Genomic DNA, 10,934 nt, shown 5'->3' on the forward strand with positions numbered 1-10,934 from the left:
GGGGATGTTTGTCAAGTACGGTTTCTTTGCACGTGCACCGTGGGCGAGTGAATAGCTACCCGTTGGACCATTATCCGGCGCATAATGCTCGTCATCGTCGTCATCGTCGGCCAGGGATAGAGCAAGACAAGGAAGAAGAAGAAGAGAGACACACAGAGAGAGAGAGAGAGAGAGAATCATAAAGCACAGGGTTGGGCCGTCGCCCTAGACAATGCGGTTCTTGAGCTGCTCAGATATTGAAGACGCCCGAAAGCGGTGTGTACCAATCTCGGTGTGTACCTAGCGTCTAGCCCGCTACTCTACATTATTAAATCTCACCCGTGTGGACCGGCCACACAGGACGATGGTGTTCTTTCGTCGCTTTCGAGATGCCGTCGACCGACGTGCGTCGAATTTTCAACGGGACAGAACGCCCGGCTAACATGGTGGGACGTTATCACGCGTTATCGTCCCACACTGTGGTGTGTAGAAAAATTTAAAGGGTATCTTGGACGATAGTGGTAGCGATTAACGGTAATAATCGGTGGTTACGTAGAAAATGCTGAAACGATATTCTTTTCGAAACTCTTTCGACGCGTAATATTTTTCGTTACACCAACTTAACCTCCCACCCTTTGTTCCAATCAATCGACGCACGCAGCCAACATCAGGTATACCTACGTAAGTCGCACTTCTCAATTATCGATACTTATCCTCAAGGTTTGTTGTCCAGTGGTATTATTTAGTATGATTTTTATTGTTCACGTGAAATTCTATCATTCCACTCGAAACACTTCAAGTGTTTTCGTGGAATTTACTACAGGTATCGATTTTCCTAGCAATTAAATAGAATTTCATCAAGGATTTCTAAACAGCGTTAAGTAATTGTTCCTTTGTTTCTGATAATTGGAAAAGGAAAGAATGAGATTGTTACTCATTTCAAGAGATTTTGATCATTTTTTTAATCAAAGTTTAATTTTAAAAATCTGCATTTTTGGGATAAAATCTTTATTGCGATAAAGATGCGGAATAAGAAGTAAGAAAAGTAATTGATTATAGAAACTAGTATATTAAATTTTCGAAATTATACTCCTAATCAAATAACGTAAGCAATATCATGCAACGAAATTTTCCCTATTCGTTCCATTTCAAACATTCCTTCTTTTACTCAATAATCGCATAAAACGTCGTAAAATTTCTTTGTGTGTGAACGGGGCAAAAGCATGGTTCGCGTGGTGGTTGAAAATAATTCAGAAAGCACTAGTCCATGTGGCTCGTCTTAAGCAGCAATAACCGGGTCCAATTAGCCGGTGAGAACTACATATTCCGTCTCCCATTTACGACGGCATAATGCTACCTGTTTCACGCAGAGCCACGTATAATTACAGACTAATGCCGGAGCGTCCGCAATCGTGGCAGGTGGCACATAATCGCGGCCTCGTAACCCTCGAACGAGTTAATCCGTGAGACGTCGCGCCGTTTGCCGCGACGCCTGCAACCAGTGTCATCTCGTCGTCGCCGTTAGACGTCGTCGACGTCGACGGCTCTGCGTGGTTGTCGTCGCCGGTGAAATCGTCGGGCAAGAGACGACATTTAAAAGTAGCTATATAGCGGGACTTGATCCGCTTACCGGGTTTAAAAGTCAAGTGCTAAAAGCGCAATTCATCCCATCCAGCCTGGATATAGTGGGGAAAAGGTGGAGACCGGAGGAAATCGGCCGTGGAGAAGTTTCTAGGAGGACGATAGAGGAAACATAGTTGGCTGTTCTCGCTCTGGTGTCTCTGCTCGTCGTCGTTCTGACCACTTCGTTCAACGGCTCATTTTATTTTCCGACGCGAGAAGGTATCGTTCGTCCCGTATGAAAGTCTGCCTGCCTTCTTTCTCCCTTTTCTTTTTTCTTTTCTTTCTTTCGTACCGGCTTCGTTCGTTTCGTTCGTCCGTCTCGCGCTCTTGTTTCTAGTTTCTGTGTTTCTATTTTCTGCCTCTTCCAAGATTGGAGGGTCGACGGAGCGGAAACAAGGGGTGACTGCGTCCTTTCTCTGCCACACGGTTTTTTTTTCTCTTCTTTCCGTTTGCGTGCCGCTCGAGTGGCACCGTTTACCGAGGCTGAAGGTACGTAGTACGTATTATTGCGACGGCAATCGTTCCCGGGATAAGCAATGAAATTTCAAAGTCTAGAATCAACCCTCTAAGGACTTGTGCATATTGCTTCGTCCAAGTCTTGTATACTGACATTTGCGGTTTTGAAATATTTCATGTTTCGTGTGTTCTTTTCTTTAACTGTGTTGTTAAGTATTAGGATCTAGGAATCTGCTTTTACAATTTGTTGAAGTGGTTACCACTTCTAAGAAAACTCTATATCTGGTTTTTTTAGTTTTCTCAAGCACTGAAGCCATCGACAGCGCGTAGACAAAAGACTGCGACGAAGACAGGCCATAAACAGTAGACAGGCAACGTTGGCTTCGGGGTTTTCAGTTATTGGGTAACACAGCTAGCGTACGGATCTGGACCAGCTCAAATTATATTCTTACTTATAATTACACTTCTATTTAAATATATTTTCTGCCTTGCAATTTATCCACGAGCTTTCTCTGTTTACACGTCGAATAACCTCAACACAATTGTCTGTCTGCAATAACCAAAACGGTAGAATTCACACAAGTAATTCATTTTTCATTACTTCTAACAGTAAGAGTTACTTCTATAAAATTTGTCCCCTTTATCTAATTACTCTTAGATAATTATTCTTAGGTAAAGCATTCACTTAAATGATCGTTAACTGTTCCCTATTAATTTTCCTAACTACCTATCATGCCGTAACTACATAACATCCAAACTATTGTAACGTTACATTATATATGTATGTCTGTCATTTCTGCCTGATGGTCCTTAGTCTGTGAAACGTGGAAACTAAAATCGAAGTTCAAACCCGACTGTTCTCTCACTCGCGGGGAGACACGATCGTGTAGAAGCGCATCAACAGGAGTCGTAAATTCCTGTTACGATTGTTCAATCGACGCCGCGAGATGATCGATCCCCTATTGCGTTTAGGCTAATAGAGGTGGTTCATTGAAGTGCACACTGCTGTAACGGGTTTTCAATTGTGCTTTATTGATACACTGTGTATACACTGCGTGGTGAATTAACAGAAACCGAGGTACGGTTGGACTCGGTTAGAACGTAAGATCAGGGGATGAGAGGGCGAGAGCGTAAGCGCGAATCGTTGCTGCGAACTGAGACTTCCCGAGGTTGCTGACTGAGAGACTCCCTGGCTGCCTGACTGACTCACTGACCGACTGCTTCTTAGTTTTCCCGGAAGGAAAGCTTGATGCCGATTGGTCGTGACCCCGCTAAAGAAGCAGGACATGAGGGACTTCTCACCAGTGTCCGGGGTGATTTTATTGCTGGGAAAAATCAGTCGTTTCTGTCCTATGTGTATGTGTTGGGTTTTCTCGTTCGGTGACTACCTGCCTTTTCCGAGCCTATAACAAACTCAAGGATTTTGCTAATCCGGACATAAACCGAAATGCTTCTAGACAACTAGATTGCTCGACACACATCTGGAAACAATTTAGCTAGAAGGTGACGTTTTATGGCCGGTCATTGAGTTTATTGTGGGTCTGGAAGCAGGCAGATGGGCCGCTGGCCGCCAGGTAGCGTTGGCTGGGGTTCCGCTGCTCCATGCGACGCAACATCCTCCCCCCGTTGAGAGGGCACCGATCAAAATTTCATTAAAGGTGGAGTTAATTGGAGCAGCCGCCCGACTCCTTGTTGATTGCTGATTGTCCTTATTCTGCTTGATCGGGTTGTCTCGTTGGTAGGACGAGCTGTGTGGCACGTCGTTCCAAGATGCTCGTTGCCGTATGACTTGTGGTAGTCTGGATGAGGCCGTTGTCGCCAGGGTGACTTCGAAGATACGGTCGAAAGTCCGGTGCGTTGAGGATGTTGTCTTCCTTGCGTTCTGTATCGCCGTGGTCATCTGCATTGCCTGGCGATTTTCTATTGCGGTTCGCGAACCAGGAAGTGTCGTGAAACAGCTCGGCCCATGAAGTATCGTGAGACACCTCGTCCCAGGAGGTGTCGTTGTACAGCTCGCCGATTCCACAAAGGCACGTGAAATGCGTGTGTGGTTGCACAATGAAGACGTGAAGGAGGTCTTCGGTGGATTGGGGGACAGGGCTCCCCCCGCTGATCCCTTCGTATCGCGCCTTCTTGATGATGATTGATGGTTGGACCGGCGTGGTCCAGTTTTCTGCGAAAGACAGAATTAGAGACATCTTACCTTCCGTTTGGTTAGGTTTGGATCTGGAGTGGGAAGATTTTGCATCTCGGTCCAAGAGGCTCGGCTCCGTATGAGTCGTTGCCGTCCGTAGGTGCCGTAGCTGCCAGGGAAAATGGGTGGCCAGGCCTAAGGGTTGTTGCGTTGAGAGCAAGTGGTCCACCTTGTAGGCTGCACTGACATCGACGAGTATGGTGTTTTGTTTCAGCCCATTCGTCGGTGTGCTCCATTTCGGCGATAATATAGTAGGAGACGGCATGTCGGCTGGTAAGGTTTCCTCCGTCTGTTGATCCAGAGACTCTTGAGCGGCTGTCTGATTCAAGGCGTCTGATGGCGTGGAATCAGATTGTTGCGATGCTGATGATGTGAGCGAGGTTGTCGTTGGGTCTTGGGTGGATGACACGTTGTGAGTGTCACGCGATGAGGTCCGCATGGGAAGCGTTTTCTGATTTAAGGCGTTTGGCAGCGTTGAATCAGATTGTTCATGTAGCGACGATGCTAGCGTGATTGTTGTCAAGTCGCGTTTAGGTGACACGTTGCGAGTGTGATGCGATGAGTTGCGAATAGGAAGAGTTTTCTGATTTAAGGCGCTCGGCAGCGTTGTATCAGATTGTTGAGATAATGAGGACGCGAACGTGGTTGTCGTCAAGGCGCGTGTAGGTGACACGCTGCTAGTATTGTGCAATGAATTGCGCGTGACTCGCGGCGAGGTCGGCGTTCGAGTCGATGCGATCTTCTCCGTCCGCGGAGTTTGAATAGCGTTGCGTGTTTTGTTTAAGTCCTTGTTACTTCCCTTATCCGTAGGCCCTCGTGGCAATGGCGAAGGTGGCGTCTTCGCATTATGTCCAGGAAAATGATTCTCCGGTAATTTAAGCGAAGCAGACTCGCGACCGGCAGCTGATCCGTCGTTTGTCGATTGTGACGTCATAGTTAGTCGTAGGTTGCTCAGTTGAGTGATTACTCGGAGTTCTGATTTCTCGTACTCGTCGGCTATCTCGAGGCCGCGCTCGATCTCTTCCTCATCTATGCTTACAATCTCGTTTTGGATGGCGCGGAGCTCCGTCTCATATGTTTCCAGACGATTTTTGATTTGAATTAGCTCGTTCTCCGGTTCGTGGCGTGATGCAACCTTGGTCATGTGGCCCAAGTCCAGATACTCCTGAATGACCGCCCGATACGCTGTTTCGAACTGTTGATTTCGTCTGACTTGCTGCTGGAGAGAGGCGAGTCGTTTCATCGCCATTGCCATGGATGATCCGAGTGACGAGATTTTGTCGTTAAAGGGGAGTGCGACGATGTATCGCCCATCGCTGGTGCGTTGGACGTGATTTTGAAAATGCTCCTCACATCGTCGATCCGCCTCCGATAAGTGTTTTATCTGAGGTCCCTCGTCGAGTTCCCAAAAGCGGGTGAGGTCCGTCTCTAGTTCCGTTGTGGAGGCATGGAAGACCCTGGCAGGTCCTGGGGAAGGTGGGCTCCCCCCGATGACCCACCCGAATCGCGCTTTTTGCAGGCGCAGATCGGGGCCGGTTGATGGGTTATTTGGATGGTATGACGGAGCTTTCCTTGTGCGTGGGGGCGTGGTGGGAGGCGTCTGATTGCTCATTGGCGCGTCTGATCGATGTAGGAGCGTGTGATGGCGTTGATCACATATGCGGCAAGAGCCAGAGGTGCAGTGTTGCGATTTGTGTCCTGGTAGCAGGCAATTCGTACACGCTGAGATTTCCTCGGCGGCTAGAATCCGTTCGTCGATCGTCTTCGTCCTAAAGGTGTTGCAGCGCCAAATTTTGTGTGGTCCATGGCAGATTGGACAGAGTGGCGGTGATCGTGACGTGACAAATGCCTGCCCTCGTGGTGGGCGTGTCGTTCTTGCAGGTTCTATGACCTGACAGCGATCGTTCAAGAATTGCAAGAAGTCCGGGAACGTGGGGAATGGTGTGGACCTGATCTTTTCCTTCCATATTGAATCGGTTTCCCGATCAAGGTTGGCGGTACATAGGTGCAAAAGCAGGGCATCTGCGGTTGGTTGTCCGATGGCGGCCAAGGCTTTGTAATGAGCTTCCAACTTGGTCGTGTAGGACTGCAAATCGCGATGTGCTATCCGTGATGAGGAGGCTGCGTCAAATATCTCCTGCAAGTGTCTCTCGACAATTTTGGCTGGTCTGTTATACCGTCGTTCTAATATTTCCCAGGCGACTGCGTAGTTAGCTGCCGCATTGCTTAATGACGCGATTGCTAGAGCTGCCCCATGCTTTAGGCAAGAACGGAGATACATCAGTCGCTTGCAGTCGTCTATGCGGGGGTTATCGTGGACCGTGGAGCGAAATTGATCCGCGAACCCCGGCCAATCTTCGTAGGCTCCAGAAAAGGTGGGTAGCTGAATTCTAGGCAAATCGACGGGTTCTGGCCATGACATGTCCGATGGCTTTGTTGCAAGATTTGTGGTGGTTGGTTCTGCTTGCTTGTTTGCCTCCTCAAGGATGGCGGACGCCTGTCCGGCGATGGTGTAGAACTTCTGTTGTAGGTCAACCCGGTCCTTCAGTGTTTGACCCTCGTCTCTGTCGTCTAATTCGCATTGGCTCTTTTTGAACGATGCAAACTCTCCCTCTAAGTCTTGCAAATTACGCTGAATAGCATGCACGGGTGTCCCTTCCTCATGATTGTTGAGCAATGTGCGAAACGCTTCTAATTCTTGTCTGAATCCTTCGCGTTTCCGCAGCAATTGCCGGACGCGTTCTTCCTGAGGGGGAGCCATGAGGGATTTCGACAATTTGAGCGAGCTTACCTTGATGTTGCGTGGTAACTGGGGTGCACTCTTTCACTGACACGTATCCGGCTCGAAGGACCAAAATGTTCTCTCACTCGCGGGGAGACACGATCGTGTAGAAGCGCATCAACAGGAGTCGTAAATTCCTGTTACGATTGTTCAATCGACGCCGCGAGATGATCGATCCCCTATTGCGTTTAGGCTAATAGAGGTGGTTCATTGAAGTGCACACTGCTGTAACGGGTTTTCAATTGTGCTTTATTGATACACTGTGTATACACTGCGTGGTGAATTAACAGAAACCGAGGTACGGTTGGACTCGGTTAGAACGTAAGATCAGGGGATGAGAGGGCGAGAGCGTAAGCGCGAATCGTTGCTGCGAACTGAGACTTCCCGAGGTTGCTGACTGAGAGACTCCCTGGCTGCCTGACTGACTCACTGACCGACTGCTTCTTAGTTTTCCCGGAAGGAAAGCTTGATGCCGATTGGTCGTGACCCCGCTAAAGAAGCAGGACATGAGGGACTTCTCACCAGTGTCCGGGGTGATTTTATTGCTGGGAAAAATCAGTCGTTTCTGTCCTATGTGTATGTGTTGGGTTTTCTCGTTCGGTGACTACCTGCCTTTTCCGAGCCTATAACAAACTCAAGGATTTTGCTAATCCGGACATAAACCGAAATGCTTCTAGACAACTAGATTGCTCGACACACATCTGGAAACAATTTAGCTAGAAGGTGACGTTTTATGGCCGGTCATTGAGTTTATTGTGGGTCTGGAAGCAGGCAGATGGGCCGCTGGCCGCCAGGTAGCGTTGGCTGGGGTTCCGCTGCTCCATGCGACGCAACACCGACTATGTTGCAATTAAAATCTGTTTATTGAATGCATACCATTATCAATACCGTAAATATGATTCGACATCATAAAGCAAACGATTTCCTATAAAGCAGACGATTATTTTGCAATTTAGCCATTTTCTACATTTTAGTACTAGAATATACAATCAGCGCTCACATTTTCAGAAATTAAACCATTGAAAGTTAATCGATTTGGCTTTTGTACGATTCAATTATAAAAGTAAGCGAACAAAGGTAACATAGCGTTTCCACTGAAGTCCTGTCGTGATATTGCGATATTCGTGGATAGGCTACCATCTGTTTCGTAAACTCCTCCTCTCGCAGTTATTTATCAGCTTCGCAACTTATTGAGTGTACGTAATCGGCCGCGATAAACAATTATTCCAAACATTTTAGAACTATAACAAGTTGATGTATCGATTAATAAATGTTTTTAGATAAAGTAATGCGAAATACTAATTTAAAATATCGAGAAGCTCCGATAACAGGGGCATTTCCGCGAAGACTTGGGCGGCGCAAATTCGCACGTTCTCTGATAAGACTGTTACAATGTATGTATATGTGTACATATGCTTAAAGCTATTTTGCAATGTTTCTGCGAATACAATTTACAACAAGACCATTGATCGTATGATTATCTGCTATTTGGAACGAAGTCCTAATAATGATAATTTTCGTTGTAGAATGATTATTGAGGACTGTATTGAATAATTTTATACGTGATGTAAAAAAATAGGATTAGATTCAAGAAAGTTTTACTCGAGGAATGAGTGATTCGCCTTGGTTACTTGTCAAAAGGATTTGAAGATTTTCATAGTAAGTAAATTTGATATTCAGTGTGACTTAATTATACAATATTTTACTGACACAAATTTTATTTTATTTTAGGATAATACATAAAGAAAAGCATAAAGTCTCTGAGCATAAAATTGACAAAAAGGGGAGAACGAATTTTTCTTCATTTCTTGGAACTATTTCTTGATTCGAGGATCGAAAGCAGGATTTAAGCCTAATTTAATCCTCTATATAATATATTCTGCCTTATTTTATCAATAACTTTCTTAAACATAATCAGGTATTTCATGAAACTTTTCATATTCCCCAGCTCATCATCGAACTACTAGGTATCCAACTCTCATACAATTGTTGGGCGAATCCACTACTGCAGTTTCTACGATTCGTACTCAATTAAGTTGTTTACTGTTTATCAGAGCTTCAGCACACGATCGTGTGCAAAATTTCGTTCGATGTGAGCGAAGCTTAAAGCATGAAACGGCTGCTTTGAGTCAACGACACCTGTGTGTTGGTAGCGTTGCAGCGAGAACGTGAGACAGGCAGCAAGAAATAGAGGAGACAGAGGGTACATCGGGTGGGATGAGGGTTGCCAGGGTGAGTTACATCCACAGGGAGAGCACCAATGTTATTAGAATGCTTGGGAGTAGGTCCGTAATCAGCAGTACTCGCTGGCTCTCCAATTCGAGTCGAATTCACAGCCGAATCACGTCGTTATTTAACGAGATTATGTCGTTAACCGGCAGGATGCAGCCTCGGCCGATGTCGATCGCGATATGAAATTAAACTCGTACATTTTTTCCTGATTAACGAGCGCCGGATACGTAATTGCGTTTACGCTTTGCACGCTCGCCGTTCCGACTATCTCGTCGGGATGTTCCGTTGTTTGTCCGCTGTTCGATCGATCGATCCACAATGATATAGCCTTCTTGTACCCTTCAAGAAATAGAATTTCGTCGAGCCGTAATTGTCAAATCGCGGAAATCAATCGTGGAAAGTTACCTTCATAAGCTTCTGGTAACTTATTGTTTGTCAGACAATCATAAATTCTCTGTATGGTCCCTAAACTTTAGAATTGTTCATAATGTACTTAACCATAAATTTTATTTCATACTAAAATTATCTTATAATGCTTCTCTTATGTTTCTGTCTTAAAAACAGTGCATTAAAAATTCTTACGAAATATTTCTCCAAAATTTCTAGTGCAGATCCAAATCTTCGAACAATTTATGAAGAGAATAACCACCTGTCAACCGATTCTACCCTAGACAAAATCGAGTCGAAGCCTTTACTCTACCCTTTCCAAAGGTAACACGAGCCTACGCTATTCACGCGATCTTCGAAATAGCACACATCGACCGATCGCTTTCCCAGCCGGGCCATTAACACGTTCACCCTCTTCCTTGCCTCCCCCATTCACTCCATCGATTTCCACCAGCAATGTAGTGTCCGGAATAAGTCGTAATAAGAGGCGCGTGAAACATATCCAAGATTCCAAGGGGTTTCCCTTCGATTGGGTCAGGCTTCTAATGAACTCAACAGCCGAGTCTGATGGTTCCCGACGAATGAATGAATTTCGTGCGTGCCTCCTCCGTTTCGTCGATCGGAATGTCGTAATGGAGGCTGTCTGTGGAATATCGGAACGACATCGTTGGAACCGTAATGGGGCTGAGACGAAGGCAAACGGTTTTAAAGACCCTCGAATGGAGACCAGCATAAATTTTGATTGTCAAATAATAGAGCAACGAGGCTGTTACGCTCCAACGATAGTTTATTTTCCAATCTACATACCAATATCTATAATAATCGTTCTTTATATGTATATTATAGACCAATCTCAACACGAAGCAGAGTTTTCAAGCCACTTCACCACGCCAGGCTTGTAACATACACTCAACTTCCTTCCGTTATCATAATTCATGACGTAACCACTAGATATTCAGAGAAATTTACAAATTATCGGCCATAAACAATCCACCGATGGCTGATTCCCAGAGGGTGAAATAAGAGGGTGACGAGAATCAGGAAAATTAGATGCATCCTTCGAAGATTGAATATAGGAATTACGCGGCGGAATCGACGTGGTGTAATTTACGTAATGGAATAGAAAGACGCAAGGGAGAAGAATGCAGAAACGCGATAGACGTCCCATTTAAATGGCTCCATTTCTTGTTTACCCTCGGCTTTAGCCTCTGGCAGCCAGCATAGATTCGTGCACGACTCTCGTTGACTCGTCGGCCGATTTAAGCGGCGAATTTATCGTGA

General features: G+C 45.8%; 1 long non-coding RNA gene across 6 annotated transcripts; it reads left to right on the top strand.

The window, feature by feature from the left end:
- Positions 1-872: 872 nt before the first annotated feature.
- On the top strand, positions 873-8,981 carry LOC143303149 (uncharacterized). Of its 6 annotated transcripts, none has more exons than XR_013059163.1 (8): positions 873-1,289; positions 1,368-1,578; positions 1,655-1,821; positions 1,972-2,091; positions 2,354-2,475; positions 8,315-8,428; positions 8,561-8,693; positions 8,766-8,981. It is a non-coding gene; the product is annotated as an uncharacterized LOC143303149 (long non-coding RNA). The 6 variants fall into 6 exon arrangements; XR_013059162.1 differs by lacking the exon at positions 2,354-2,475 and adding an exon at positions 8,043-8,230; XR_013059164.1 differs by lacking the exon at positions 2,354-2,475.
- Positions 8,982-10,934: the final 1,953 nt, after the last annotated feature.

Source organism: Bombus vancouverensis, chromosome 1, assembly GCF_051014615.1.
Source record: "Bombus vancouverensis nearcticus chromosome 1, iyBomVanc1_principal, whole genome shotgun sequence".
NCBI lineage: Eukaryota > Metazoa > Arthropoda > Insecta > Hymenoptera > Apidae > Bombus > Bombus vancouverensis.